We start from the raw sequence: 21151 nt of genomic DNA on the forward strand, positions 1-21151 counted from the left end.
TACAGCTCTCTTAAAATGAAAATATCACTCTTTGTTTTCATTGGGGAGTTTTTTATTTTTTTAGTAAGTTATTTTGACTGATTGTCTTTATTGGGATCCGTATGGAATACAGACAGTTAATTAAAGACACTGCTGTAGGATACTGTCCAAAATGTTCACAAATGTATGTTTTATATTAGGGATGCACAATGATTCTTGAATATTCAAATATTCGTTCACTTAATAAAAGTTGAAGAGTCACTGCACATATTTTCTCATTTTAAAGTACAATTTTTCATTGTTTTGTGCCTGGTGGTAATACAGTATTCCCGCCAAAAGGTGGCTATAGAGCATCTTAAAGCTGTTTCCTAACCGCATTAAGTAACAGAAGAAGAATGCTAACTGCATTAAATAGCAAAACAAGAAGAAAACATTAGAAACCTTTGCAGTGATTTTCTCGGTGTCTGAATCTCACTACAACACACGTTTTTCCAGAGACTGAGCATGGCTGTAAAATGTAAACATACACGCCATGCTGCTGTCAGTGCCCGCTTCTAGCAGCACCTCGTCCTGCTGCTGGTTAACTCAACCGCCACACAAACGGGACAGGTGTGTGTGTGTGTGTGTGTGTGTGTGTGTGTGTGTGTGTGTGTGTGTGTGTGTGTGTGTGTGTGTGTGTGTGTGTGTGTGTGTGTGTGTGTGTGTGTGTGTTTGGGGGGGGACATTAGTAGAATAATCTTCGAATAGATGCCAAGGTTCCTGGTTCGAATCCCCGGCCGGGCAGGTGCCTTTCTGTGTGGAGTTTGCAGGTTCTCCCTGTGCATGCTTGGGTTCTCTCCAGGTACTCCAGCTTCCTCCCACAGTCCAAAAACATCCTTACCAGGTTGATTGATCACTCTAAATTGCCCGTAGGTGTGAGTGTGTGCGTGAATGGTCGTCTGTCTCTCTGTGTTGGCCCTGTGATAGGTTGGCAACCTGTCCAGGGTGTACCCTGCCTTCCGCCCAAAGCCAGCTGGGATAGGCTCCAGTCCCCATGACCCCTAACAAGATAAGCGGTCAAGATAATGGATGGATTTATGCTTGAAATGAGATTATCGAAAGTATCTTGGCTTGAAATGCCCATCCCCATTGTATATGTTGGTTTACATGTGCACATCAATTACAGTGAAGCAGTTCTCAGGTATTTTTAGATCTTTGGCTAAAGCAGTGCTCTAATAGATATGTATAATAAAGATACAGATAAAGCTATAGACCTTTGAGCAAAGTAGAAGTGTCTCACCCTGCAAGGAAGTACATCACAGATGGCTGCAGCACTTCTTGAGCTGAGGAGTCACTTAACTTAAGTACAAATTTTCATATCAATTCTCAACACCTGGAACTCCTTTGTTCCACTGATAGATGTTGACCAAGCGGTCAGGGTTAGTGGCCTCATCTGAATTGGCATTGTGAAGAATGGGCACCATCTGGACCAGGTGAGAGAGGTCGCTGAGTGGGCTGCAGTGAGGGGGCGATGGGAGGAACTCTGAGGTGTTCTTCATGCCACAGCTCGATCTTTCCACTATCTGCCACTGACCTACTCTTTGATCAGTGGTGTAGTTTGTTAGATAGAAACATATGGAAACATTGAAGGAGTACAATCTTACTGGTACTGTGACTCCACCATTGGTTCTTTCCTGCAATAAGATGGCCGATAATCTGTGTAAATGAATAATGTAAAGCCTCCCAATTAGCAAAACATTACAAATCTGGAGTTTCTGTAACCTCTCCTCTAGTCTCTGGCTTTATGCATGTAGTTGGCCAGACATGCAGACTTCTTACACAAATAAATGACTGAAAGTAAGTTAATAAAAAACAAAACAATAACTGTTGGATGTAATGTTCGTACTCAATCAATCAATTTCAATCAATCTTTATTTGTATAGCGCCAAATCACAACAAACGTTATCTCAAGACGCTTTTACAAACATAGGAGGTCTAGACCACTATTTGTCAAATTATGAAAAGAGACCCAACTTCAAGACAGGATAAGACTCAGTCTGACCCCACCTTGATCCATCATGAGCATTGCACATTGCAGTATTTAGCTAGTTACAGTGGCGAGGAAAAACTTCCTTTTAACAGACAGAAACCTCGAGCAGAACCAGACTCATGTTAGACAGCCATCATGCCTCAGCCGAGTTGGGTCTTGAAAGAGGGATAGAGGAGAGTAAGAGAGAGAGGTGATAGTGATGAGACGAGTAGTAGAATCAGAATCAGAATCAGAATCAGCTTTATTCGCCAAGTATGCTTGAACACACAAGGAATTTGACTTTAGTAAACTGTGCTCTCTTTGTACAAGGCATAAGAATAAGAATAAGAATAAGAACTACAATAAAAAATAAAATAAAAATATAATAACAATAGCCTTAGCTATAAATACAAAGAAACAACAAATAGGCTTGACTAATATGTACAGGCTAAAATAATATGATAAAGTGCAGTGGTGAGTAGCAGAGGTAGTTTTTACATTATAAAAATAGAAGTTAAATAATACAAAAAATAGAAATATGGAATTCTGCCTGGAGAATTGTTGCATTGTATATCTACATGTATATTTACAGAGAGTGTTTATCTGACAGGTATGACACTGTTATGGTTTAGTGTTCATCAGAGTGACAGCCTGGGGGAAGAAACTGTTCTTATGGCGGGTTGTTTTGACGCACAGTGGTAGAAGCTGTTGCCGCTGGAGTCCAGCACGTCCATATCAGCTGGAGTCCAGAACGTTCGCAGCAGGAGGATGCCTACGGCAGCTCAGAGGGACCTACAAGACAATGGAGCTCAGGGACTCCAGAAAGGTCTATGGTTAGTAACTTTCAATGGGACAGGGAGAGTTAAAGTAAGTGATGAGGGTGTTGGGGGGGAAGGGGGTGAGATAGCACCCCAGTGTGTCAGTGCACCAGTTCCCCTGGCAGTCTAAGCCTATAGCAGCATAACTAAGAGCTGGTCCAAGCCTGATCCAGGTCTAACTATAAGCTTTATCAAAAAGGAAAGTTTTAAGCCTACTCTTAAAAGTAGAGAGGGTGTCTGCCTCCCGGACCCTGACTGGTAGATGATTCCAAAGGAGAGGGGCCTGATAACTGAAGGTTCTACCTCCCATACTAATTTTAGAGATTTTAGTATTCTGAACTTTAATAATGCAGCTGCCAATCATGAGCATTGTATGTGCTCTGACGTGCCTTATTAATTCACCTCTGTTAATGTATATGCAGACAAATAAAGCAGACTATGAAGAGCCAAAACTTTAAAGCGCATCATACACCGCCAGTGTAACATCCTTCTTTTAAAAAGATCAATTTTAGTATTACAAACACAGTCAGGTTGTTTCTGAGTGAGGCTGCCATCGTTGAACTGTCATTTCAAGAAAAGTAAACCCTGCTGTCTCAAGCTACTGTACTCTATCCTCTGTTCTGTGTGATGCAACAACCCTCAATCTGGATGAAGATGTAAGTGAAGAGGCTGTGTGTGTGTGTGTGTGTGTGTGTGTGTGTGTGTGTGTGTGTGTGTGTGTGTGTGTGTGTGTGTGTGTGTGTGTGTGTGTGTGTGTGTGTGTGTGTGTGTGCGTGCGCGTGCGTGTGTGTGTGCGTGTGCATACCTACCCTTCTGAGGACCCTGTTTTCACAGTTCAAAGTTAGTATGAGGAAGTCATGCTAGCTTTTAAGTTAAGAAAAGTAAATTAAGCAATTAGACTGTTGTCTGGAGCTAGTTAAAGAGAGCTGAAAGCTAAAGTTGAATTAGAGTTAAGAAGTTGGAAATTGGCTGATAGTTGACTTCAGTGTTAAGGGTTTAGATTTCAGATGCAGTGTTAACAACTGTTGAAGTGTTTGAGGTAGAAAAAGAGATATGATTTTAAAACTAAATCAATCTCTATTTTTGTTTTGGCTCTCGGTTTGATTTGATATTTGTTGGGTTCTAAAAAACACAACAAGCTGAAATCTACTACAAAAAATTTCAAAATCAATAAACACTCTAAGATAGAGAACAAAGACAGTGGAGGAGTCAGTTGTCTCAATGTATTGAATGTGTTGTGCTGGTGATGATGTGAGGAAGATGAAAGCTTGTTGATAGGTAAGTGTGTGTTTCATGTGTGTCCTACATAGCTATCTCTGTTTGCTCTCCTTGAATTATATATCAATTACATTTCTCCTAATCCTTTCACTGTCTCCCTTTGAATCAGTAACTTGATGAGCATTAGAGGCTCTCATGTCGTTGCTCTTCAAGCTGTAATTGAGAACAAATGTGAAGAGGGAGAGTGTTTAATTGGGGTTGTCAAGCGGGGATGGGTGGGCGGGGTTTGTTGGGCACCTAGAGATCCCCTCATCTCTTTGCATTTGAACAGTTTAAAGAATAAATTATGCAGATTGCAGTTTTTTGCGAGGCCTAGTTGCAATGTGAACTTTCAGTGACTTCTGCTTGGCTTTTTTTCCCCCTTTCGCTGAGAGTTACTTCAAAGCCGGCAAGTGATCAAAGACAGTCGGAAAAAAAAATATAATTCCCTAACGTACCAGCACCCTGCATACATTCATACAGCTTCTGCCTGTCTCGACACCGCACACTCTCTCACTCAGAAAACAAAGCAAGCGACACCTTCTGATGTTTTCCTTTCGCTTTTCTCTTTTTTTTTTTGTCTCCTTGAGCACAGTCCTGTCAGACATTGCAACATTTCAATTGAATTCCCTTTTCCCCTCATATGTGTGTGTTCTATTTTAGTGCGTAAGTCAAAAGACTGAATTAGTCATTAAAGGGTATGTATAGCACGACATGGCCCAGATAACACATCACAGGCCTAGATTGAAGAGCAGACTTGTCATAAATGAAAGCACATTTTAGAAGCTGGAGACAGCTGCTCCCCAGTAAAGTAAGAAATAGAACAGAGAGAAGAAAACAGGGGTTATTGGGGGTTCAGCACAAATGATGGCAGTTTTTTGTCTCAGCAGGAGTTTGTTTATCCCGCAGACACAAAGTAAAAGAGTTAATTCTCATGTGTCCTCTAATAAAAGCATATATGTATGTATGATTCAGATGCAAAATGAATGTTTTATGAGCAGTTCTTGTTAGGGTGCGTGTGTGTGTATGGTTGTGAGGGGAGTGTTAAAAGTGGATGTAATTAAGACACCACTGACAGGACTTTTTCCCATGCATACTGATGGAACATATGTATGAGCCAGAAGTAGTTGCCTCCCAGCTTCATTGATACAATTACCCATCTAAAGCAAGCCAGCTCCACACCTGTATAACCAGAATTCATTGCCTGTGGTCCATCTCAGAACCAGCCAGTATATTTACAACCCCATCATCACTTTTCCAGTCTTTAGGGCAGTGGTTTTGTTACTTTTAGTGCACAGATGTTGCTGACTTTATCAGGTTGGCCTTAAGGTAGCTTTATCTCAAAACAAGTTCTCAAACCGAGCGTCAAAATATTCAAAGTTTGACTGAAATCGATCCATCTGTTTGTTGTCAAAAATTTCATTTTTTTCCCCATTCTGGCCCAAAAAGGACTAGTATTTCTTTTCTCAAAAATCTACCATGTTTTTTTTTCCATATCTGGCAGGGATGCACACACAGTGAGAATGCCTCTTTCGCTTAGTGAGCGCTTGATGATTTTTTTTTCTTTTGCACCTGCAGCTGTTTTCTGGCTCCAAGCTAACCTACTTGGGCCAAGGTGGCACAAGAGTGGCACAGATGTGGTTGTGTTTTTTGCAAAACAGACAGCAGAGAGCTATTTTGTTAGCCAATTTGCAATGAGTCTGTTCCTGTTTCCACCTGCTCACGCAGCTAAACGAAGGGAAATGGGCTCATATTGTGGAATGGTTTGAACACAAAAAGATCCCTCTAAACAATTTGGAAGAAATATTGAATGTATGCAGTTAGTTTCATGCGATGTAACTTGACTTACTTTCCTTGTAACAAACTGGTGAACTATTGCACATAGATCCTAACATCATACGGTGCATTTATTTGGAGCACAGCATGGTTCCTGAGCTCGATAAAAAGATCCCAGCAGTTTTGACTTTAAACAAAGTTCTCATCTCATTGACCTCAGGCAAATCAGAAGATGTAAGTAGCTGTCTTCTAAATCATTAATGTGATTTTTTTAATGGTTCGGTCTACATTCAATTCTTTCTCACAGTATGTGCATTGTTTTAAACATGAATTTGTACATATCATCAAAGTTAGGCTATTTCTTCACCCCTAAAAGTAGCTCTAAAAAGCCCAGTATGCACATATAAACAGTCTGAGTGAGTCGTATTGGTAGAACAGTGATTCGAATTGTATCTATGTGTTCCTCTTTTGTGTCAGACTGTTATCAAGATGTGATGACATGCTTTAGTTTGACATTTTTAGGTATTTAGGATCGAAAAATGTAGGCGCATCAGTTCCTGGTACAAAGATGTCCGCCCAATGACAGAACTTTAACCTCATAGATAGTCTCCCTCTCTTTATCCTTCCATCTCCTCATATATGAGCAGCAGCAGTGCAGTGAGTGAGCCGATGACCCCGGGGGTACAAAAGGCTTTAACTAGCAGTTGGTGTCTCTCAATCTGCAGGACTGCAACAGCCAAGCTTGTTAGTCACACTGGTGGATTGCACACACACACACACACACACACACACACACACACACACACACACACACACACACACACACACACACACACACACACACACACACACCGTCGCACACACTCTTTCTCTAACATGCACACACTCATGCACAAGTGTCCCGTGGATAGACTTAATCCAACTATTGAATTCAGCAGGCAAGGATAGCAGAAGTAGGTCAGTTCTAGAGGAGTCTGTGGTGTGAAAGCGTTCCCCTCAGGGTGGATTGAGGTCTGAACTTTGGCTGACCCGCCAACAACTATAGATACAAAGAAACCTCAGAATTTGCTGGATTGAATCTGTTTGAATTAATACTGACAACTTTATTGATCCAGCTCAAACTTTGGCTTAAGCCATATGAAGAGTTTTTTTCAACATGTATGTCATGGAGGGGATGTAATTGGTTTTTCTTCATGCTGAGATTAACTTGTGAGGAGGAAGTTTAAAGTTGGGGATGACAGTGCTTGACTTACTTGTGTTATTTTTTACACTGCCAGGTAGAAATGTTCAGGGTGAGGAAAGAAAAATGTGTCAGGTGTGTAATATACAAGACTCTTTAGAGTGTCAACCCTCCCTAAAGTATCTCTCTTTTTTAGGGGCAATATTGTATTTATTAATACCTTACATATTTTTGTTTATTTTTATTATTGGGGTTTTTTTGGGAGGGGAGTGGCTGTACACCTTTATTTATAGAGGAGAGGACAGTGGTTAGTGTAGGAAACTTGGAAAGAGTGAGGGGAATGACATGTGGGAAGCAGGCCGCAGGCTGGTTTCGAACCCATGCACCTGCGACATGGGCACGCAACTTAACCATTAGGCTAAGTCCGCACCCAATACCATACAATTTAACTTACTTTAAACATGTCTCATAAAGCAGGAAATAAATAATTACAGAAGTCTTTACACTGAATGTTTAAACAAAGTGTTGTATTTTTTGAGGAAGCACTTCCAAGATGCAAATTACTTAATTGCTAGATAGTCATTTCAAATTGTACAAACCCAGAATCTAGATGCACAGCAATGTAACGTGTCAGAGTTGGAGTGCAGTAATGAATAGATTAGGGGTTGAATCCATTCTACTCTAAAACCATGAGTTAACTATTAGGTTGTTGCTAGATTTCTCAAATTTCAATTAATTATCAAAGTACCTGCTTTAATTAAACGATCCCAAGGTGTAGAAAGACAGGGATTTGACCTGGTGAAAATTAAAAAGGTACTAATACTAAAAAATGTAAAACCAAAAAAACACTCTAAACATTTTATTAAGCCTAATAAATATAGCCTAAGTAAGGGATAATGTATGTTGAATGGTTGGTTATGCAAATTAGAATACCTACAGGGTGAGCAAGACCCTGACACATAAACTTAATGTCTCAAAAACTATCATTTCTGCCACAGTGTTAACCAAAAAAGAATCCTAACAGATATTTAGGTTTTTGCCACAGTGTCAAATGGCAGAGGTGAAATATGCAGTACTCCTGTAAGTGGATTGATTTGAGATTACAATGAATCAAATTATGAGACAATAAGAAAATTAATCATGGGGATTATTTGGGGGTTTGACCAATCAGAATCAATTATTAAGCAGCCTTATTATAAGTAAGAAAGCCAGGTGATAAGAGCAAAGGAACAGCAGAGAAAAAGGATCAGTGTTGATCTGAAGCCACCGACCTATCACAATGTTCTTGAATGAGGTCTGAATATTAGCAGCACTGTGTTTGTCTTTTGTATGCTGCCAGGTAAGATAGATGTTGGCAGTTTTATCCCTACAGACACATTTAATCTTAATAGGTTAAACAGCAGAGTCCTTCTGAGTTATTTCCTAATGTCTAAAAGTCTGCAGTCTCTGAGCAGGGACACTGTAGTGATGTGAGAAAATGAAAAGGTGAATGCACAACGCAAGTTCATGCTGTACATCAAATATATTCTTTTAAAGTTGCAATTTAAGTGGTAGAGCGTGGCCACAAATCAGCCGAATGTTCGAGTTTTGCCTTTAGTGGAGCCATTTCAAACCTTCATCACTCTTTGTAATGGTAACACTCTGCACCATTAGGCTTCAGCAACCAGTCAAACGGATGGTTCATCTGAAATTTGTAAAAACTCCCAAAATGCAAATAAGCTTTCTTCTACAGAACTGTAAAGGCCAACAGTTACTGAGACAAAAGAGCAATTTGCAACGATGCAGATCCATCATTTACATTGTGTGTCTGCATGTGCCTGCATTTGTGTGTGTGCACCATTTTGCAGCAGGATTGCTTGTTTATGGATAGTAGAGAATGTGTGCATTTACATGTTTTCTCGAGCAATAGAGATTGTGAATGAGACTGTGTGTTTTTCTTAATCTTACCCGCTATACACACCTTCATGAGTGTTTTCTATGTGCTTCATACTCCTTTTCTTTGCATTTCCTTGTGTAGCTCTGGTCCTTATAACACATCAGCAGCTGCAGCTGGAAGGCAGCTCATCCCACTCAGGCTGATGTATGCTTATTGAGCAGCCACAGGCAGAGACTGCAGAGCTGATTTATAAACCAATACAGCTTGTTTTATTGGGGATTGATCTGCCGGTGTCTCTATCACTGCAGCATTCTCCTTGTCTTTATTCAGAGTGACAGCAGGTAATAAAGGCATGACAGTGAAAGAGAACAATGAAAGTGTTTACAATTATACTGTTTAGTGCCATCACCTTAACTGACATTCATATATTACACTTCACTCAAGACATGCCAAAAAGTTGAAAACTTTTCTGTTCCTGCTAACACAATAAAGCGAGGTCAACACTGGAGGCTTACACTACAGCTCTGCACTCTGAGATTATTCAGAACCCTCAATATATCCCTAAAAAATCGAAGAAACCAACAAGATAAAAAGGGAAATAAATCCCATTCTGAGTTATCAGTTTTTATCTGTATTGAACTTTTTGCTTTGAATCAGCAGTTGGAGTTCTCAGAGCTGTCATAGAATTGAAGATTCATAACTTTTTTACAGTAAGTCTGCACTTTTTGATGGATGCCATCCATCTGAAACCAGCTGACTGGTTGATGCTTACATTTCTTGCAGGTTTAGCCTGGAGGGAAATCCTAGGACAACAAGGCATGTATAAAGTGTTGATGGTTAATGTTTATTGAAATGTATATAGGCCTTGCTGCTAGTAGCTGTGAGTGATAATCACAGAAAACAAGACTCATCAGAGGTACTTCCAACCTCATGCTTCCCTTGTCAGTAGTTTCCTTCACCACCAGCTTTGGGGCAGTGATTGGCTCCCACTGCCTTTGTCCATTTAAATGCAGAGAGATAAGTAGACACAAGAAGTATTTGTGTTGCTGTTTCGTTTGGAACATGTGCATTATGGCTAAAATGCAAAAATATATTGTGTTAATTGTGGATTAGTGTTTTGTATTGTTTTTTTTAAATAATTCTACAGTAGTATCCAATCATATTCTAACGTATCCTATAGTGTTGTATCGTGTTGCATAATACCATATTGTATCAAACCCAAGCGGCAACCTCCGGTCTCAAACTATGAAGCCCATGCAGAAGTGTTATAAACTGCAATTCATCAAGAATCTGCTTGAGGCTGGCTGCAGAAACACCGGAAACCACAGAGACACCAATTCAAAAAAGACGATCTTTGCAGCATTAATAAACATGTTTACAGCCTGGTTCAAAAAACAGCTTGGTCCTTCATAGCTAATTTCTCTATCGGCATACACTGTACGGGGGGTGAATTTTTTTCTAACGCGATGGTTCATAAGATATTAAGATTACAAATTTTTGCACAAATAAGGACATGACTGACTTGACTCCCAGTTGGGAACAGATAGCTGTTGGCTAGGAGGCTCAAACGCTACCTCTTTACGTCACACTTTGACTGGTTGAGTTCAACATTTCCAATATGGTTGCCGCTGTCGCCTTGGCTTCAAAACAGCGCTCAGGAACAGATGGGTGACATTATGGATACTACGTCCATTATTCATACAGTCTATGATCATACTATATCTTATTGTATAAAATTGAACAATACCGTATCACATCTTATTGTATCGTACCGTGCTATGTGTTTCGCATTTTGAAAAAATAACTAATTAACTATTAAAAGTACAGCACAAGTACAACAAAATACAATGTGCAAAATGTTGCCAGAAGTTGGGTGCAGTATAAATTTGAAACCAACTTGCAAGTCTATTAAGACCTTAGTGGCTTCCCTGTACACTGAGGTCAATACAGCGAGAAAATAAGGTCAAGTGAGTTTGATTGACACAGGTAAGAATTTCTCAACCAGCATATTGTATATGATGTCAACATTGTAACTAGCATTTTTTTACTGGCTCATAGTGTGTCTCAGATGCCACCTTTATTACTGTTATAGAGCGGACTGAAATTAATACTGATGCCTCTTCATGACCTACTTAAGTAAACAGTTAATTAGTGGCAAGATTCATCATTTCCTTTTTAATTATTAATGCCTGAAACCACTGCCATGGGGTAGGTGTCAGATGAGGAGACCGAGAGCAGAAAAGGCCTTTTTTTTTTTTTTTTAACTTCTACATAAAAGATTCTTAATACGTGCTACATCTTACTATGCAAAGAAAGCAGGATGGTATTATTTATTTAAAAAGTTACTTCCACATATGCAGGACAAAAAGCAATGGGATATAAGGTGCCACTTTGTTTACAGTGGGCACCAAACTAAATGCAACCTGAATGCTCCTCACAGGAGCTTTCAGGGATGACATAACACAGTATTAGATTACCTGCTGCATCCTATGGCGTCTGAGCTCAACTGGAAGTTCAGTGGGCTCTGGTACATCTAGAAGCTTGCATTCAAAGTTTATTTTTTCATATAACTATATAAGGTCAATGAAAAATGTTTACAGAGACTAACCCTTCTGCCCATGGATGTTATACAAAAGTTTTACAGAGCAAAAAGGCTGAGCTGCACCTCTGGCCCAATATTATGAGAAGTGTCAAAGCACCATACAGGATCATCCCCAGTTAGATTTTTAAATAGCACTATCATGTTACACTCTGCTGTATACTGAGACTTTTGAATGTGCCAAGCTTGTTAACACAGCCAATACTGACTTGGAAGACACGTTGCAATTCTCTGTTTTACATGCTGCGTTCAGCTGCATCCCACTTTAACAGTCACAGTCTATAAATGAATATAGAAGCCATTTGATAGATGCAAATTTCTGCTCCTGGGAGCACTCAGTGTATCTTTCATGCTATGTGTAATTCATGCATCCAGCCCCAAGATTCTTGTCTAAATGTGCATGACTGCATAGCTTAGAATAAGTTCATTAGAGCCTCTGCCTCCAGGGTGTGAAGATCAGCAGGACAGGATCATGGACAGTGATTAACATTATGTGGGTGTCAGTGCACCAGAGGACTCCAGGGTGTCAGACCTAAACCTCTGCACTGGACTACCGTCTGTTGGCTGTCTCACACATCCACACAGACACACACACACTGGGATTTTCAAAGGTCCAGAGAACAAAAGACACACACGCATGCACACACACACACACACACACACACGCACACACACAATATATAGAGTGTTTTAATTGCAGTAGTAATTTGGGGCTGGTTAATGTATGGAGGATATGAAGAGGAGGATTTAATTTCATGCTGAGTGTTTGAGTATGAGTGTGTGTGAACAGGCTTGTTTTTGAAAAGTCATATGGGAGATAAACCTGCCCCATACAAGTTCAGGAGATGTGACCCTGACTTAATCAAGTTTGTGTGAGGGAGGTAAAGTCCTGTTGAACCCTGACCTTAAGTCATCATTTGTCTCCAGACTACAGAAGTGCTTTAGAAGTGCAGCCTGTTACCGTTTACCAATATTTCCCAAAAGCAAGACTAAAAATGTCTCTCTGAGGTTTGGTAGAGTGTTTATCTTGGTCATTAGAGCTGACAGTGTCAGAACATGTATTTGGCAAAGTGCACCTCTGTAGGTAGCCTACTGTTTTAACAATCAGAAGTGGGCCTAATATTATGGAAGGTTGAGAACTCCTGCTACAGGCTGAATGATTTACAACAGGTAGACTATGAATATCATCAAACCAAAGTATGGGTAAAGAGTTTCTTTTGGTTTTGAAAGGTGATGCAAATGTAGGCGCTGCTCCCCCACCACAAGAAGGTTCCTGATTGGATCCAGTTTGTGTGGAGTTCTCCTTGTGAATACTGTATATGGGTTCTTCCACAACAGGCCTGATCCATGCTTCTTAGGTTCCTTGCTCAAAGGTGTGAGTGTCTCTAGTTGTCTGTCTCTATTGGTTCTTACATACTGCCAATTCAAGGCGGTATATTTACACCCCTGTTTCCCCATCGTCTGAAATGGATAACGTACGGTGATGAAATGGTGGGGCAAAGTCGTTCCGCCTCCGATCCTCCCTCGGAGGTATAACACAGATGAAATTGGGGCAAGATGGTGGCGACATGAGGCATCAGAACCAGCAGGGCAGAACAGCGTTTTGTGTACGTGCATATCTGAGTATGTGTATATGAGGCACTGCGGCTGTGTGTTTCCAAGCCGTGCCTCTAATGCTACTGGAACGCCACAATGCAATGTGAAATCACACACTGGGACACCAATGTTACTCTGTTGCGGGGTAAATTGTGAAAGAACAAAGGTGTAGTGACGGCAGAACTTTGTTCCAGCGTTGTAATATGTTAGAGGCTGGTGTGTCATTTCTGTGATTGACTGGCGACCTGTCTAAGGTGGACAATGCCTCTCGCCCATGACAGCCGGGATTGGCTGTAGCCCCCCCTTGACCCTGAACAGGAAAATGGATTGTTGAGTGGACGCGTATCTTACGGTAAAAAGTAGCCCATTTATCCACTGTTTCATTTTTACACCATTCTCTTTTCCTTCCGTCTCTTCCCCCACCTGCTCGTCCCTTTTTCACCTCTTTCAGTCGTAATACAGAGAAATCCATTATTCTAATACAGTAGCATATATTAACACACAGACCTTGCAGCAGATGGTATGATAATAACTTTGCTTTTCTAAAGGTGTTATAAGTCATTTGAAACTAGACTAAACAGCAGGGTAATACAAAACCAAGGCCTTCTGCTTTCCTAAGATTTATAGAGTTTCAAACACCTTGCATTTTCTTCTGTCAGCGGCTAAGCACAAAACACCTTGGTTTTGTTTTATTAGAGCAACTATGCAGTGTATACAGTCCAACTGTGTATTGTCTTCAACAAGTAAAGACGTATATTTCTACATCGGTCTGAAGTGGATTCCTTAGCGTCACCACTAACCTCATCACACAAGGAGAAATAATGTCCAGTGTTAAGCAAAACTCTTTATTCTGTCAATATAGTCTGTTCACAAAAAGAAGTTTGTTACTTTCAAATGAATATAAACTTTTTGCCAACAAGGTATTATCACACGTATTAGATTTGGCAAATAGAAATGCAGCAGCTGAATAGTGATGCAAAGACCAGCTTTAGAACAGAACTTGAGCAGATAAAGAACTTGGACAGAGTTGTGAAGAATCTTATTGTTTATCCGTTCAGATCTCTTAATACTTAGCATACACTAACACAAACAAACAGGCATATTTGTCAGTGTGAACATGTGAGGATGTTTTTGTTCATGCATTTGTCTGTATCTCTGCGGGGGAGCCTCTGAATTGTGTGTCCTTTGTTCTGTCTGTTGGCACAGGCACACAGGCGGTCGAGGTGGTGGAGGAATTAATTATTCATTATTTTCAGGTCATGTTAATAGAGAAACGTGTATTTGTGGTTTTATTAGTTTGAAAGCTAGCTTTTTTTTTAGATAAAGTTAAGTATAATTCATCACAGCTTCATAAATAATTTTGATGAATATGGATATATTTTTAAGAGAGCTTGACACACTGTCTTTTTGCTCTATTGTCACTGCTTTGTTATGATAGGCCAAGTTGTTTAACAGTGCTTTCATTGTGTTTAAGCTACTAAGAAACACTTCTTTTATTGTACCTCTTTGGTTTAGCTTTGTTTCTTATAGCAAAACAGAGGGGAGAAGCCCGAGTTTTATGTTCCTTTGCAAGTGGTCAGTTTTTATTCACTCAATTTCCTCACATCTGCGGTTTACTCTACAGAAGAAGGGAGGAGGCTTTCTGTCAGAGAACCAAAGAGACAGGGGGTAGTAAAGGTCTGTAGCCTCTCAGCAGGTTCCACTCAAAAAATTGGCTCCAGACTGCAGGAAGGGGAAATCTTCAGCCTCTCCTGGAAATCCAGCAGGGGAGAAACGAGAAGACAGAGGAAAAGGGGAAAGAACAATAGCTGCAGCTGATTTAGTTGAAAGGTTTATACCTCTGTTTGATGGGGTGTGCAGATGCACGGGGGCTTAGGGTCATACACTTAGAAACAGGTGTTTGCCACAGCTGGCTGCAGTTTTTTACAAAGGGTATTATAATTTTGAGGACAGCTGGTTATTAGGCAGGTCCTAATACCTCAAATGAATTTCCAAAAGAGTCTTTTAGCCTGCGAAGACTGGTTGGGCTGTCACACATGAGACAGCATCATTATGCTCTTGTTAATAGAATAACTGAGGAAAACCACTTAAAATAAGCTCCATTATTAAAATAACTAGAAGTGATTTTGACCTATTACAGAATTAAAAGATTAAATTCAGCATGATTCTCATGAAATGTTGGTAAAGTAAAACCACAACAGTTTAACCCTGACTACAGTGTAATTGATGGTTTTAGTGTGCTGATCTGGCTTTTTATCCAACCACACAAAATGTATCAATCCAAGCACATATTTTTCAAAGCACTTAAACATTTCAATCCCATACCTCCAGTTTTTTGTTTCTTGTTTTTTGTCTCGTATTGGATTACCCACATTTAGGCTCATCTCCAACAAAACGGCAGGAGAGTGAGAATTGCAAAACCTCAATCTGCCTTTTCGCGCTTCTAAGCAATCACACAGGCGTCTGGCCAGCCAGAACCTGCCATGCTGAGTGCTGAAGAGCCCACACACACGCGCAGACAAACGCACACAGAGAATCACGCTCAGTGTTCTGATTTGTCTGTCTGATAGCGTTGTCAGTGAGACTGGATGTCAGAGAGAAGGAATCTATTACAGGATCGATTTGGCCGTGCAATTAGGTGGCAATGGGAATTTCTCATTTCACTTTTCCCTCTGTTACACTCGTCTCTGGGGAGCTTTGAAGGAGGGATGAAGTGATGTACGGCGATGGCTGGCAGAGGAATAAAAAGGAGACTGGATTATGAGAGGAGAAGGGAAGTGTTGGTGCAGCTGTGTTGCCATGACAGATGTGGAATGCCGTCTACAACAAAATAAGTGTATAAGCATGAAGCACACATACAGCATTATTACTATTTTACTTTGTCATTTGAGTGTTTCTCATCCTCTTCTTCAGACGTCTCATTCTGCTTCCTATTTCTTCATCTGTTTTTCACTATTAAAGAGCTGCTAACTTTATGTCCATGCTGAAAAATTAAAAAGTGTTCAGAGCAAACATTTCTATTCCTCCTGTTTCTCAGTTGGCATCACTTAAAAAGAAAAAAGATGAATAAAAACCTTTGCAACAGATGTCTCAGTTTGGAAATAGGCCAAACACATTTCCTGATTTACATTGTATGTGTGATGTGCAAATGTATGTTCAGTTTGTACTTTAAGCAAAAGCTTCCTATACAGTCTGTTTATGTTGTTGGCATTCACACCAGCGTAAAATGCTGCTTTTATCAAGTTTAGTGCAGAAGTGAAGTTATTACACAACTTTCTACAAGAAATATGCCAAGTTTTTGCTTGAAATCTCCACACTAACTATCGCCTTTGCTGCATAAATTCTGTTTGTTGATGGAAAAAATCTCAACACAGTTGGTAGACATCAGACTTCACTTTTGGTTGCATCATATGAAGGCTATCTTATTACAAATCCTGCACCTTCCTCGTATCCTGAAGTTATAAATGTGGAAATGATGAACATTTTCAAGGAAATGTAAAATCTCCTCTGAACTATGTGTTGATTTCATAAACAAGGTCACTCTCAAGAACTAATAAAATCAATGATATCCAACAAGTGAGGATGTAGAGTACATAGAGATGAGGAAACAAATTGAGAGCCACACATTTGAGCTGCGAAACGAATCATCAAACACCCAGAGCTGCACATGAAAGGCTCAATTTAATATTAAAGGAGCACTGGTTATGCTTAAAACTTAGAGTTTTTAACCAACTGTGTGCAATAAATCAAAGATCTGGTGTCATCCAAGGGATGAAATCTGATTGGAGGTCACAAAGTTAATTAAAGGTTATCCAAGACAGTTTATTCAAAGTCCTTCTGAAGCACAGATGAACTTTTAACAGCTAATCATGGATAAAATCATGCCCACATATTTTTTTTTTTTTTTAACCACCAAAGAACATGACTCAATTTGTGGCATTGGCAGTTCAAAGATTTAGATCTCCATAAATCAAGTAAATTGCCAAATAATCAGCAGTGTCAAGCTGAGTGGGAGATTTATCTGATAGGCCCTTGTCTCTATGCAGTACCACCTCATGGCAGAGAGAGTTTTGGATCAGGGCAGTGCCTAGCAGGATGGAAGAGGCCGGCAGAGAGATTTAATGAAGCTTTCTCCACCAGCTAATTAAAATCTGCCTCTCCCCCGCTCTGTCATTAGGCAATGTTTTAACAGGGAAATGAGAGAGAAGATCGCCTAGGAGTTTTCATTTTATAACTCTACTCCAAAACCAGGTGGCTATGCGTGGGCGGTGTAGGAAACAGGTACATTATGTACACAGTATGACTGTGTATGTCTGTGATTGCATGTTAATGCTTTTTCACGTGTTTGTATGTCAGTGCCACCACTCGCCGAGGTTCCGCTACATTCTTTATTTTGATTTCATGGGACCAAGGGGAGTGATTCTGAAAACTCATACACGCACGCTTAGATCCAAAGTGCCCCTAGAAACAAAAACAAAATCTTCTCCAATATTCATTCAGCTCCACACTCTGGATGTGCCTGTGGATAGGCTAATGGGCTGCAGCATCATCGTCTGACAGAATCTTTTTTAATATGTTTGAACTGCTGGAGGACTACACTGGGGTTTAATTGCCAGGCAAATGCACAGATATGTACTTAATTAAATCCCTTTACTGAGCCATGTTGTCTGACATTTTCATTTTATTTAGAGGAGTTGCCACCCTGTTAACTATGATGAAATTTACCAGGGAACCCCTCAGTTCTTTATTATTGAACATCCAGTTTTTCTCTCTCTGGAGCTGTCTCAGGGGAGCTTTTGGCAACGTGAACTCTTGGAGAAGCTGCACATTCAACAACTTTTAAATGATTTCACTATGCTTATTTTGATATTCTGTATGTCTTCTAGAGGAGACACCTAGCCCCTGAGCTTTGTGACTGTATTAAACTTTATTATGCAGGCTTTGAGCTGCATCGCAGGCTGCATGTTGGCAAATGCACTAAAGTGAATAGAGAGCAGTGCCCTGCAGAGTGAAGCTGAAATATCAGAGTAATAAACTGTCTGAAAATGGAAAAACCTTCTATTTGGCTCTTGAACCACTTCATTTGTGAAGTTTTAGTACACTTTCAGCTATTCGGTCTGCTTCTCTCAATTCAAAAACTCTATTTTGATTGTGGCTTGGTCGGCTATCATACTTTTATACGGCACTATAAATAGAAACAATCCTTGCCAAGCTCTTTGTCACAGACTCTACCATTCCTCTCCACATTTTACAACATGTACCCCAGTGTTGAAAAACTGCAAAGTAAATGTTGCCTCCACAGTTATGTGAACACTAAAAATGTTTTCGGTTTCATTATTTCATTTTTGGGAGTTATTGGCCACCTTTTAAAAAAAGTGTTCCTGAATCCCCCTCCAGGCAGCCATTGGGTTCAGTTTGTTTCAACTGGATATGGAAATCAAATTGGCAGATCTACATGGAAAATAAAATGTAATATCATATGTTGTACAAAGTGAAACTACATTGTCACATGTTTTTGTTGTAGATGGCATTCTCATAGTTTTTTTGCTTGTTTGATCTTATGACAATATATATCAAATGGCTTGCTTACTGGGTTTTAAGGGTTTCCTTGAAGCTGAGAGGAGAGAAAACTAGTTCCTGCTTTACTGCCTACAATTGGAAAAATCTGCAAAGCATACTGCATCTTGATTATCGAGTTACCTCAAAAAATTGGACGCCCAATTAAGAGTCCATGTATCTGAGAAACAGGATTGCATCATGAGTCGGTGTAGGCACCAAATGTACCATGGTGGTCAGATCAGCTTGGGTATACATGTAGAAATAAGAACAGAACCAAAGGTGTTCTCAAATAAGAACGTTAACGCTCATTAGTGACATTGCAAAGTCACTGATGAGCTTCCTCCCTTTGGTGGGGAAGAACAGGCTCATCTTCAGAGCCATGGAGCAGGTGTAAGTCCCAAAGAACAAGATGAAGGACATCAGGGTGAGCTTAAGTGACAAGTTTCAGCAGCTTGCTTACTTTGTGAATCTGAAAAGGTTCCAGTCTATTTCTCAGTTTCCTTTCCAAAAGCTATAAATAAAAGGTTTAGAGTGACTCAATTTGGCGCTGTTGAATATGATGAACAATGGACAATTTTGACTGTGAAATTCAATATTTCTTACTTATAGAGAGCTTTTGGTGGTCAGATTGACTCATGGTCCTGTGCCTGCCTGCCAGTAAGGTGTAGGTACCAGGGGGTCACATTGGCTATCAACATATAGCAAATCATATCGTGTCAAGTCACAATCACACCATGTCTCCGGCATTCAGCATACTTCATCTGGCCACCCGTGCCTACAACTAATTTAATGACTTAATTTTGTGCCCTGTGTTTTTTTCTTCTTTTTAACAGTATTTAAACTCATGTTTGTTAAATTTATTACAACACACTCTATGAAATGGCAACTAGAAACACTGAACCCTAACAAGAATGAATTTAACACCGCATATGGAGCCTAACAGAACATAAACTCTCCATCTAAACTGAAAACAAGAAAATGCATAAAGAAGAATTCACAGGGCCCTCACATCACAGCAATGTCTGTATGACAAACTATGATGAGAATGGCCCCTCGTGGTGGATCCATTTAACCATTGGAAGCCACATAGCTTGTGCCAACGGCGTCCAACAGTGCCAATGACAGCTTTAATTTGGTAGCTGGCGGTCAACATGATTAGCGAACTGCGGGAGGCTTTTACAAAGTGGACCAACTGCCTCTGCCACCCACAGTGTAGGACGAGAGGAGCGCACAATGAGCAATGAGCAGATTGTTAAGGCAGTTACATTTAGAGTGTGAGGATCAGGTACTGAGCTGCTCTTAGTGGGTATGATTTTCATTATTTAAGGAAATTGTGCAGGAAAGCTTTCCTTTCACCCTAACTCCTGTGAAAAGGAAACACTGGCACAAATGCACCAAGCCTGTCTTCTCTACAATTAGACAACTTGAGTGACATTTGCACATGTATATCACAGCATGTTTTACATAGTTTCTCGTTGTAAGCTATACAATATGCAAACACGCTGTTCCCTGCTTTTATTCCAAATGCTTGCTGAAGCCAAGCCACTGCTTCATTTTCCAGTTGGCAGGGTGTTGATGTGTTCAGATATGATTTATCGATCATGTTGAGCACATTAGTTTACCCACTGTGTTCAGTTAAAAAGCAATAACACATTTTACACCCTCTGTTCCATGCCAATGTAATAACACTAAACTAATTATGCAAACTGGGGACAGCAGTGTGATTTGTAAAAGCCAGCGCTGCATGCCGACCTCGAGCCAGCTTCATTGAGATCCGGAGAATATTGGAAGTAATACACAGGGATTTGATTAAATCATACACACCTTATCTTTCTCTGTTTGCCTATTTCTATGGACTGTGAGCCATAGGGCTGAGGTGGTGACTACGATGATATGTCAGAGCAACACACCTTGGGTGTTTTTTCTTGGCTGTTTTTCACTTTCACACATTCCTTTCTTATTTCACTGTCAATAAACTCTAAATTCCAATTGTTTAACATAGTATTCAGTAAATCACAAGTATCAACAACAAAATAATGCTAGGTTACACAGGCTCAGCTTTTCACACAAACATACAAATAGCTTCCCTAAAAGAAAACTTTTGAATCAGGGTCAAAGTTTCATCTCACAGGAGTACCCAAAGGGGAGCAGACCGTAATACCCACATCTGTGTTTTGCAAGAAAGAGGAAGATGAAATTTGATTCCTCTAGTAGTCTTAAACACACTTTATGTTAATGTGTGAGTCACATCCGGTCAATTAATGGGATTTGCATAACTAGGTCAGGTACATCATAGTGTATATGCTTATGGCCCTGTTTTCCATAAAGACTTTGAGTCCAATTCTAGTTCAAGCAGCTTTGGTTTAGATTCTGTTCTCAATTTATTTATTTTTTTAGTTGTTTTAACATTAATACAGCTAACATTATTTCTACCATGAGCATAATGTGCTACACTGGAAGCACTCCAGCTCAAATCGCTTCAACAACACACAAAAAAGCAACA

The 21151-nt window shown here is 40.0% G+C and overlaps 1 protein-coding gene across 1 annotated transcript in view; it reads left to right on the forward strand.

Annotated features, from left to right (window-relative positions):
- Window positions 1-21151, forward strand: part of epha6 (eph receptor A6) — a 212857-nt gene that overhangs the window by 68408 nt on the left and 123298 nt on the right. The window lies entirely within an intron of this gene.

The sequence above is a fragment of the Notolabrus celidotus genome, chromosome 10 (assembly GCF_009762535.1).
Source record: "Notolabrus celidotus isolate fNotCel1 chromosome 10, fNotCel1.pri, whole genome shotgun sequence".
NCBI classification, from domain to species: Eukaryota; Metazoa; Chordata; class Actinopteri; order Labriformes; family Labridae; genus Notolabrus; species Notolabrus celidotus.